Genomic DNA, 11,208 nt, shown 5'->3' on the forward strand with positions numbered 1-11,208 from the left:
CAGTCAATGCACCTTTCAATAATAAATTTGAACATCAGTAGTCTCCACTCCCCAGTCAAAAGGCCCAGATTAGCAGACTTGATTTAAAAATAAGATCCATTATTTTTGGGCCTTCAAAAAACACACCTTAGATAATACCTTAGAGTGAAAAAGTTCCAAACAAATGGAATCAGGAAATGAGCAGGAGTTGCTAGTCTAATAACCAACAAAATAGACGTCAAATCAAAACTAATTAGAAAAGATGAAGGCCACTGTATACTGGTCAAGGGAACAATGTATCAAGAGCACATCATAATCTTAAACATATATGGAATAAACCTGGGTGCAGCCAGCTTCATAAGGCAAATGCTATTAGACATAAAGCAACAGATTCTCTACAACACATTAACAGTAGGTCACTTCAGTGCCCCACTTTGAGCAAGGGATAGATCAGACAAAAAATGAACAGTGAAAGTATGTAGCTAAATGATATCATAGATCAAGTAGACCTAACATATGTGTGTAGAACATAACAGATATGGAATTATCTAAATAGTAGAGAGTACACCTTCCTCCTAGCAGTCCGTGGAACCCTCACTAAAATAGACCACATGTTAAGACACAAAGCATCTCTTAACCAATACAGAAAAACTGAAATAACTTCTTGTCTCTTATATGATCACAATGGAATAAAGCCTGATATCAGCAATAATAGAGACCATAGAAAATGCTCACAGTGATGGAGACCAAACAGCACATTATTGAATCATGAATGGATCACTGAAGAAATAAAACTTAAAAAAAAAAGATCTAGAATCGAATGAAAATGAATCCACAGTATACTCAAATCTATGGGAAGCAATAAGGGCAGTCCTAGGGGGAAAGCTTATAATTCTTTTATTTTTAAAAAAAATTTTTTGGTCTTGGCCAGGCTTGGTGGCGCAAGCCTTTAATCCCAGCGCTCGGGAGGCAGAGGCAGGCGGATGTTCAAAGCCAGCCTGGTCTACATAGTGAGTTCCAGGACAACTTGGCTACAGGGAGACCCTGTCTCAAAAAGACAATATACTCAAATCTATGGGAAGCAATAAGGGCAGTCCTAGGGGAAAAGCTTATAATTCTTTTATTTTTTAAAAAAATTTTTTGGTCTCGGCCGGGCTTGGTGGCGCAAGCCTTTAATCCCAGCACTCGGGAGGCAGAGGCGGGCGTATCTCTGAGTTCAAGGCCAGCCTGGTCTACATAGTGACTCCAGGAACAGCTGGGCTACAGAGAGACCCTTTCTCAAAAAAACCAAAAAAAAAAAAATCTTTTTTGGTCTCTTTGAGGCAGGGTCTCCCAGTAACACCAGCTGGCTTGGAACTCACAGAGAGCCACCTGCCTCTGCCTCTCACGTGCTGGGATTAAAAGTGTACACCACCATACCTGGCTGAAAGTTTATAATTTTAATTGCCTGAATATAAAAATTAGAGAGAACCTAAATAAACAAATTAATGTCGCACACTAAAGCCTTGGAAAATCAAGAACAAGAACAATCAGTACTCAAAGAGAGCAAACAGGGAGAAGTCAAGATCAGAGCAGAAATTAATGAAATGGAAGTGAAGAAAAACAGGACGAGGAATCAATGAAATGCAGATTGGTTCTCTGAAAAGTTTAAGAAGATTGACAAAACTTTGGCCAAAGTAACAAACAGAAAAAGAAGACCCAAAGTAATAAAATTAGAAGTGAAAAAGGAGACATTACACAAAATACTAGTGAAATCCAGAAAATTGCAAGGACAGATTTCAATAAATTTATTCTACCAAATTGGAAAATCTAAAATAAATAGAAGATTTTCTTAATCCATATGACATACTAAGGTTACACCAAGAAGAGACAACACATTTAAGCAGATCCATCACAAGCAATGAAATTAAAAGAACAATGAAAAATCTCCCAACCAAAAAAAATGTCTAGGCCCAGGAGGATTGACCACAGAATTTTACCAGACCCTTAAAGAAGGACTAAATAGATGCTTCTCAAACTATTTCATAAAATAGTAAAGGAAAAATACTTCCATTTTTTTATGAAACCAGAATTACACTAGTACATAAACCAGACAAAGACACAATAAAAAAACTTATAAACCAATCTCTTTGATGAACTGAGATGCATAAATTCTCAATAAAATACTTGTAAGTTGAGTTCAGGAACATATTGAAAAGACATCCACTGCAATCAAGTCTGCTTCATTTGAGAGTTACAGGAATGCAGAAATCAATAAATGAAATCCACCACATAAATTAGACTCAAAGACAGAAACCACATGACCATTTTACTAGATGGAGAAAAGGCCTTTGTCAAAACCAAGCATCCCTTCAAGATAAAGGCCCTGGAAAGACTGAAATGTAGGGACATTATCTCAACATAAGGCAACATAAAAATAGCCCCTAACCAACATCATGCTGAATGAAGAAAAATCCAAAGCATTTCAACTAAAATCAGGACACGACAAGGAAGTCCACTCTCTCCACTCCTTTTCAGTATAGAGCTTGACGTCTTAGGTAGAGCAGTGAGATAAAAGAAGGAGATAAAGGGGATATAAACAAGAAAGGAAGAAGTCAAAGCATCATTATTTGCAGCTGATATGATTACATATATCAAAGACCCTAAAGATTCTGCCAGGAAGCTTCTACAGCTAATAAACACTATCAGCAAAATACCAGGATACAAAATTAACACACAAAATTGCTAGACTCCCTATATACAAATGATATATACACTGAGAAAAAAATATGGAAACAATACCATTCGAACAGCCTCAAAAAATATAACATGTCTTGGCATAAAACTAACCAAGGAAGTGAAAGACCTGTTCAATGGAAACTTAAAAACTCTGAAGAAAATGAAGAAGATACCAGAAGATGGAAAGATCTCTTATGCTCATGAATTGGTGGTATTAATACTGTGAAAAAGGCCATCATACCAAATGCAATTTATTGATTGAATGCAATTCCATCGTGATTCAAATACCATAACCTCACAGAAATTAAGAAAATAATCTTACAATTCATAAGGAAACATAAAAGTCTTAGGAAAGCCAAAACAATCTTGACCAATAAAAGCTCTGCTGGAGCTAGTTTTCTGGCATACTACAGGGCAGTAGTAATAACAGAGAGCACGGTACTAGCATAAAAACGGACACACTGATCAATGGAATAGAGTTGAGGATCCAATCCCAGGCTCCTACAGCCACCTGAGTTTTGAATAAGAAAACTTTTTTCAGATGTTCAACATCTTTAGCCACAGGGAACCTCAAATTAACATTACTTTGAGATTTCATCTTAACCCAGTCAGAATAGCTAAGATTAAAAAAAAGCAAAAGGAAACAAAACAAATGACAACAAATACTGTCATAGGTGTGGGAAAGGGGATGTTGATTCACTGTTGGTGGGAGTGTAAAGTGGTACAGCTCTGGAAATTAAAAACCTAGAGATAGATTTCTCATATGATCCAGCCGTACCAAATTCCTGTGCATATCCCCAAAGGACTTTGTATCTAACTACAGAGACATTTGCTCATCCATGTTCATTGCTCCCATATTCATAATAGCCAGCATATGGAAACAGCTAGATGTTCACCAGCTGAAGAATAGATAAGGAAATACGTTGCATAGATTCAATGAAAACTTACTCGGCTATCAAGAGAAATGAAATTATGAAATTTGCAGGTAAATGGGTAAAGCTGAATCATTCTGGCTGAGGTAACCCAGACCTCACAAGATAAATGCCACATGTTCTCTGTCATATGTGGGTGCTCCATTCCAATCTTTAGATATATTTGCTTAAACTGGAGTAACCACAGAAGGCAGGAAACTAGTAAGGGGCCGTGGGCAGGGGGACTTCTTTGGGGGAAGGAAGGTAGAACACAGGTGGTAAGAAGGCAGAATGAAAAAGAAAGGATTAAATGGGGTGGGAGATGGGAGGGCAGAGTAGAAGAGGGAGTATGGGGAGGGATGACATGAAGACCTTCGGAAATGGAAAATGGAAACCTACCTCACTAGAAGCTTCCTAACATATATAAATATACATATATAAAAGAAGTTAAAATGGAATTACTCTGTAACAGGAACACAACGCCTCTCCCAGTCTCCATAGGCTATCAGATAAAAAGCCCAGCGTCAGGAATGAGTCATCACTTTTTGTGTTGTTGGCCAGTGGAGTCCCATAGATAGTTCTGAAACATTACTGGCTGTGGCCATTGCTCCTGGTTACCCTCCAGAACTTGAAGGCAGGACCTCATTGCTGAAGACATGACACACTGTAGTTGTAGGATACAGAGAAATCAGGTTGGTACCAACCTAGAAGTTTCATTCATATGGGCTAGATTTCATGGTGCTGGAGGGTGCCATGCAAGTGACTAGGGAAGGAAAATAATCAACAGTCTTCCTCAACTGTGAATTCTGTGGGCTACAATAACAACTGGAATGGCAGGATATGCTTACAGGTGCAAAAGTGGCACAAACATTGTGGGAACAACCAACCATTTTCTGATTAGATTTAAGACCAGCTCCACAGCATGAAACTCATGCCTAGTACTAGTCATGGGCCAAGAAACCATGGCTGGGTGGGTTATAGATTCTAGGGGAGAACCTACTATTGCTATTCTGCCAAATGGACAGAGTATTAAATTGTCCCCCTAAGTTCTTATCTTTATCCCCATAAATCAGTGCATCTCTCAACTCTCATTAGAAAAGCTTTGTAGATGGTGATTTACACAGAAACCCACAAATGGCCAGTGTGCAGAGAATAAGAGACTGTGGAGCATTCATCTATAAATGGGAAATATCACATATTCTTTCCACAAGGCTCAGGGATCATTGTGGAAGAGGGGATAGGAGGATAGTAAGAGCCAGAGGTAGTGAGTGACTACTGCAAAACAGTGTTTCTTGGACATGGCATTTTGTGCACATGAGCTCATAGCAGCAGTGACTGTACGCACAAGATCTGCACAAATCAAGACAACCAAAATCTCAGCATGGGTGAGGGAGGAGCTCATGAAGTCCCTCTTTCCCTATGCACAAATCAAGACAGTCAAAATCTCAGCATGGGTGAGGGAGGAGCTCATGAAGTCCCTCTTTCCCTAGCTGAAGAACTATTGGAAATTGATGGATGCTGGCATAGGGAGAGTCAGTTTTGTCAGGCATGCAATCCCTGACAGACTAGCCATGCACAAGTAGATGGTCTCAAACCCATGTGCACACTGGCAGAACTATATTGATTCAGTGGGTCGAAAAGAAGATCACAGGAATTTGGCAGAGAAAAGCAGTGGGGGGTTAAGGGAGGAGGTCAAGGGAAATGAGGGGGTGGATTTGATCAAAACACATCATATGCGTGTATGAAATTCTCAAACAATGGGAAAAGCGTTTCATAGTAGGTGATCATATTCCACATAAACAGAAAAAGGAAGCCAAAAAAAAAAAAAAAGAGAAAAAATTCACTCAAGGCCCTGGACTTGTAGGCTGGTCTCTTGTTTCTGCAGAAATCAGCATGTATCTAAGAATTTTTAAAGGCCTAACTAGCGAGTGTCCTGAACTGTCCCTTTGGTATAAACAGCTTAACAGAGAACTGAGAAGAGTCATACAGTCTTACTCATTGTCAATGTACTGCAGAAACCAACTGCACTCCTTAAATCATGTCAGTAAAATGCTTTGATGATGGTCAGGTACCAAGGATCAGAGATACCCATTTCCTACCCAGCACAGCGGGGTTTCACCTTGCTCAGTCAGAGGCTCTGGGGCATGGCTGGAATTACCCACATGATGTAAGGTCTTGAAGCAAGCAGATGAGCATCCCACTGAAATGTAGCCATGTGACTTGCACACCTGCTGCTTCCCAGTGAGCACCAATGATGGAGTTATCCCCTCAGCCGAATTTTTTTCTCATTTTGCTGAATTAAATTAACAGTGGAGGGAAGCGCAACTCTCTCAGTTTACCTCTTGAGTTGGCACTCAGTACAAGATGGTTCTCTTTGTTGACAGTGAAAGGAATGCCAATTAGCTTTGAAAGGCAGGTAGTTGATATCTGGGACTGCCATGTCTGATAATGATGAAGTTAGGGAGCAGATTAATTTCCTGTAGTTTCTGTAACAAATTATGACAGTCTCCTTGGCTTAAAACTACAGATACTTATTTTTTCAAAGGTCTGGAGCCAAATCTAAAATAAATTCACAGGGCCTATAAGTGTCTGCAGGGCCATGTTCCCTCTGGAGGCCCTCAGGGAAGATGCACTCCTTGCCTGTCCAGCATTCCTTGGAGTGTGGCTATATCATTTTGTCTCTGCCTCCATGATTGCTGTCATTTACTCTTATGCCCCTTTTCTCTTGGCTTGCCATTCTATCAGGTGGGCTGCTTTCACAGACCACCGTGCATTGTAGCTTAAACCACACCTTTCCTCCCAGGCTCTGATGTCTAAGATCAGAGTACTGGTAGATCCATTGTCTGGTGAGTGTGTACTTCCGGTTTACCGACAGTTGCCTTCTAAATGAATTTTCTTTGGCTCAGAGAAAGAGCATCTCTGTTTTTCTAAAGCTGCTGAGGTTGGTCATTCCATTCTTGTGGACTCCACCTCCATGGCCCACTTACTTCCTGAAGACCAAACCATCCCACGGAGCTTAAGAATTTAATATATGAATGGTAAGTTGTCCGTAAGACTCTCACATAAGGACATCATCGGCCACTGGGTTTAAATTTCACCCAGGTAATGGAAAATGGTCTCATTTTAAAGCCTGGTGAGTTTAATATATGAATGGTAAGTTGTCCGTAAGACTCTCACATAAGGACATCGGCCATTGGGTTTAAATTTCACCCAGGTAATGGAAAATGGTCTCATTTTAAAGCCTGGCTTCTTCAGGGATCCTCTCAGCAAATAAAGCAACATTTACAGATCCCAAGGACTTGGATGCTGGTGTATTTTGGCAGGCCCATTTCTCAGCCCAACCAGGGATGAGAGCAGAGTGTTATCTTAGGGGACCTCAGAGGTAAGGTTTGTGGAGCACCCTCAGTGAACGTGGTATCATTTATCATTCAGCTAGTTTAATCCCAACGGCTATCTCCTGAGGTATGGCCTGCTGTTCAAAGATGAGGAAGGTATATCAGCGATCTTAAAACCTTCTTCAATACTATCAAACTACCAAGTGTCAGGGTCTTCACCAGAACCAACTGTCAGCAGCCAAGTCACGTGATGTTGGCAACCTGCCTGTCATATTATCACTGAAGGTGTTCTGCATTGCTGAGTGCTCTGTACTCGTTTGGGGTCTAAATAAGCTCCTAGCTCTCTGCTGAAATCCTGTTAAACATGAACTTTCTGTGACAGGCCAGAGCAGGGACACCAACCTGACAGTGCCCTTCATGCTACCACACTGAGATCCTGGGTGAGTGTGGGCTTTCTTAAAAGGCAAAGCAAAACAGAAAGCTCCCCCAACACATCCAATACCTCCCTACCTAACATCCTGGCTGCTTCAGAGTTGGTCAAGTGCTTGTTGAATTAATCAACTGCAGTAAGTTGTTTATCCTGCCTACAGGAGGCAGAAGCATCCAAACTGTTCACCTTCATGCACAGTCTCTGTGTGGCTCTATAAATTAGTTTTAGTGTTTGCTGTAATTGCTGTTAAGATGACGCTTCCCAAGCTCTTAACCATGAACCTGTCGAACAGCTTTACACTGACAGAAGCTTTGCAAGGGTAATGAAACATTCCGGCAAGAGTTGACCTGCCTGGGATGCTTCACTGAAGGTCTAGACTCCGGGAGAGTATTAACGGTGACCTCCATGTGTCCTCCTTCAGTCCAAATGATATGGGAAAGCAAGTGATGATGGACTCTTTCTACCACCGTCTGGTAAAATAGGTTATCTAATTGTCGGTGTCCCGGGCTGAACTTGAGGAGGAGTGGCAAGGAACCAGTTCCCCACAGGAGGAAGGTGTGATTTTAAGATGCCTGTCAGCCCCTGGTTTCTGAACCCCCAAAACATTGCTGCTTTAACCTGGAGGCCGGAGTGGGTGTAGGGACTTTCTGTGACCCTTAACCTGGAGCAACAGACCTCGAGGTGGGGGCATTTAAATATACTAAACATTTTGTTCCAAATATAAAACGTTAACAGCCATGTGTGTATTTTTGCAGCAGTGAATCCAAAGCACACTGATGAGCAGATTTCGATTATCGTTCACATGAAGAGACAGACTTCATCCTGCATTTGGAACTGGTTTCTCTGGAATGCTGGGTTTTCCCTTGTCAGCAGGACCAAGGAAGGGGACCCTCTTTTCTGTTGCCTTCCTCCTACCTCTCAAACACCAACTGCAGGCCATCCCATGACACGGGACAGCTGCTCCTTTCCAGTTCCTAAAGGTTTAAGGTGTAACTTGGCATTTATCTCGGGCATCCCACGGGATTGAGCTTATTATCTGATTGCTTTGCCACTGCAGAATTTATTGCATGAAAGGGCCTGATGCTGGCTGGTTGCTGGGAGCAGCGACTGCAGGTTTGGAGTCCTCATGAATTAGGGCACCAGATGCCTAAGTAAGATAAACCTGCTACTACCCTAGCCCTGGGGAGGAGAGTTCTCCCTGCTAACCCACCTTCTGCAGTGTTAACACTTTAGATTAAATTAGTTGAGAACATAAGAAGGCAATTTTCATTTGTAAAGAGATTAGGTTCTCCCCCCCCCCTTCTATTCTTCCTAGGCTAGAACAATGAAATACAAAGATAAATTGAGATGGGATTTTATTTTTAAATGGCTTTCACTAATACAAGTGATGCTGTGAAGGGAAGGCTGTTCAGGTGATGCTGAGTCGTGTCTGACCATGGCATTTAAATAGCTATGGGTACCAAATTTAAGAGTTTACTTTGTTAGGCTGACATTTGCTACCTTCAGTGGACTGACGATGCCTGTTAGAATTCTCTCTCTGCGGGACGCACGGAGATGCTGACCCACCAGATCTTAGGGTAGATGTGTCCCAGGACCAAACAGAGGTGAGCAGCAGCAAGCTTAGGGTAATTTACAGTCATAATGCACCATAATGTGTAAAACACTTGGCTGAATGCTTTATACTACTGAAACCTGAATCCCTGATATAAAACATAATCAAATGCATTTCATGATGATGAACTACTCAGGTTTAATGAATTTTTCCTTAAATGTGGAGTAAATGCCCTGTTTTAGAATTACTTTTGTCCAGTGCGTATTTAAATGACTAATCACTCACATATTCTATGGAATATTTCATAGACAGCAGGAAAATGGAGAGAAAATGTCAGTCCCATTTTTCCATTTCCTCAAAGAAGTACAATTATTAAAAATAAGCACTGGGGGAATTCTGGCATATCAAGACAATTCATAGTCTTATGAAGCTCAGTGACTTCTGAGGGAAATCGGGCTGGCTCCTCTTACCACCTGCTCCTTTGGTCATGGATTAATAACATCTGACCAAGCATGAAAACATGCTGAGGCCATCTGCCATCGTGGAGCAGGATGTATTTCAGCTTTCCCAAACAGGAATCTGACAAACTCCAGGGCATGGCTCTCAGTCCAGAGTCATCCTGCTTAGTTTAGCTCCATGACCCAGATATTTTGCTAACAGGAATTCAGAGTCTGTCTTGGTCAGACCACATCTACTCAGTGTGCTTGCTAGTGGTTAGAGCACTGGCCCTTATGTAATTTTTTGATAATCATGGCCTTTCTCTCCTATTATGTAATCATAGGATGTCAGCTCAGACCTGAGCATTTGTCTCTGTACTTTGATGTGGTTTGCAAAGCTGAGAAAAATAGATTCCCCAAACTTCAGCCTTCTCAGCTAGCAAAACTATCCTGCTCCTCAATCTGTCCTCTCTCTCTCTCTCTCTCTCTCTCTCTCTCTCTCTGAAACCACCCCATCTACCTTCATCACGAAAGTCACTGAGCTGTGACCACTGTCTTGTACACCAAGATCTCTTCATGTTCTGCTCTTCTGTTGCTAAGGAGCTGAGAGACTCTGGAGAGGCGAGTGCGCCAGGTGACAGAGGAGGACCCCATCCCCCAACTGTGTCCATTACGTGATTCCTCTGAGTCTCACTCAGCCCTACCCAGCTTTCTCCTCTAGGCCATGCACAGGGCCCCTGCTGCCACCAGCATTCCACAAGAAGCCACCAGCTGCCAGAAGTGGTGTGTGCAAAGGAAGTGACATGAGCCCAATGACTACAGGACTTGTTCTAACTATAACTCACTGGGCCACATAGGGAAAGCCACTGAGCTCAGAGTGGCACTTGAAAATGCAAGTGCATTTCAAGTCCTGGAGAAGAGGGCCTTGAAACTGGGCTATGAGGTTTCAAAGCCCCACTAGTGGCAGTCATTACTCCCTTCCTTTCGCCTGGACTGAGCCAGAGGACAGAGTGCCGAAGCAGCTATTTTGTGAACATGAAGCAGCCAGCAGGAAGATAAAGACTGGCACAGTTCATTGGAAGAACTACGCCCTAGTGGCATCACGTAGGTGCCACCCCCCACTTTCTTCCACTGTTTTTCATGTGAGGCAATAAGCTTATGCCGTGAACCTTTGTTGCAAGCAGCTGAACGCCAACCTGAGGAATACAGGCTTAAACTAGTGCTGCTCACCAGAGAATTCAGAGATCAATAACCATGCTTAACATTCACTTAATATTGTGAAGTTGTTCGCAGTGTAAACTCTGCTTCTGTTTTGTTTTTTCATTTTTTGTTTTTTTGAGAATTTCATACATGAGCCTTGTATTTATATCATTCCTACCCCCTCTTTCCCCCTTCCAGCTCTTCCCATGTTCTCCCACTCTCTCTTTTTAGTTGTTAGTTACACACCACACCACCCCTCTCTCTTTCTCTGTCTCTTTCTCTCTCTGTCTCTCTTTCTCTCTTCACTACTAACTCCTTTTAGTGATGTTCATACTCTCATACGTACATGTGTTTAGGGCTAAACACGGGATTGGATTGGATAACCTGTCAGGGAGCTCATCCCTGGAGAAATACGATTCTCTTCATCTAGAGGTGGGACCTTGTGAAATTCCTTCATCCACATTTGCATGTCAGCTGGTCTCGTCATTATCCAGGTCTTGTTTAGAAAACCATGCTGTTGGACCCTTCACGGGGCAGCTTCCCTGATGTGTCCGGAAGACATTATACAGCAGTGGCCTGGTCCTCCGCCTTTAGAAATTTTCTGCCCCTCTTCTGTGGTATTCCCTGAGTCATTTAGGGGTTTAGG

This window comes from Nannospalax galili, unplaced genomic scaffold (genome assembly GCF_000622305.1).
Source record: "Nannospalax galili isolate Female #2095 unplaced genomic scaffold, S.galili_v1.0 scaffold352, whole genome shotgun sequence".
Lineage (NCBI taxonomy): Eukaryota > Metazoa > Chordata > Mammalia > Rodentia > Spalacidae > Nannospalax > Nannospalax galili.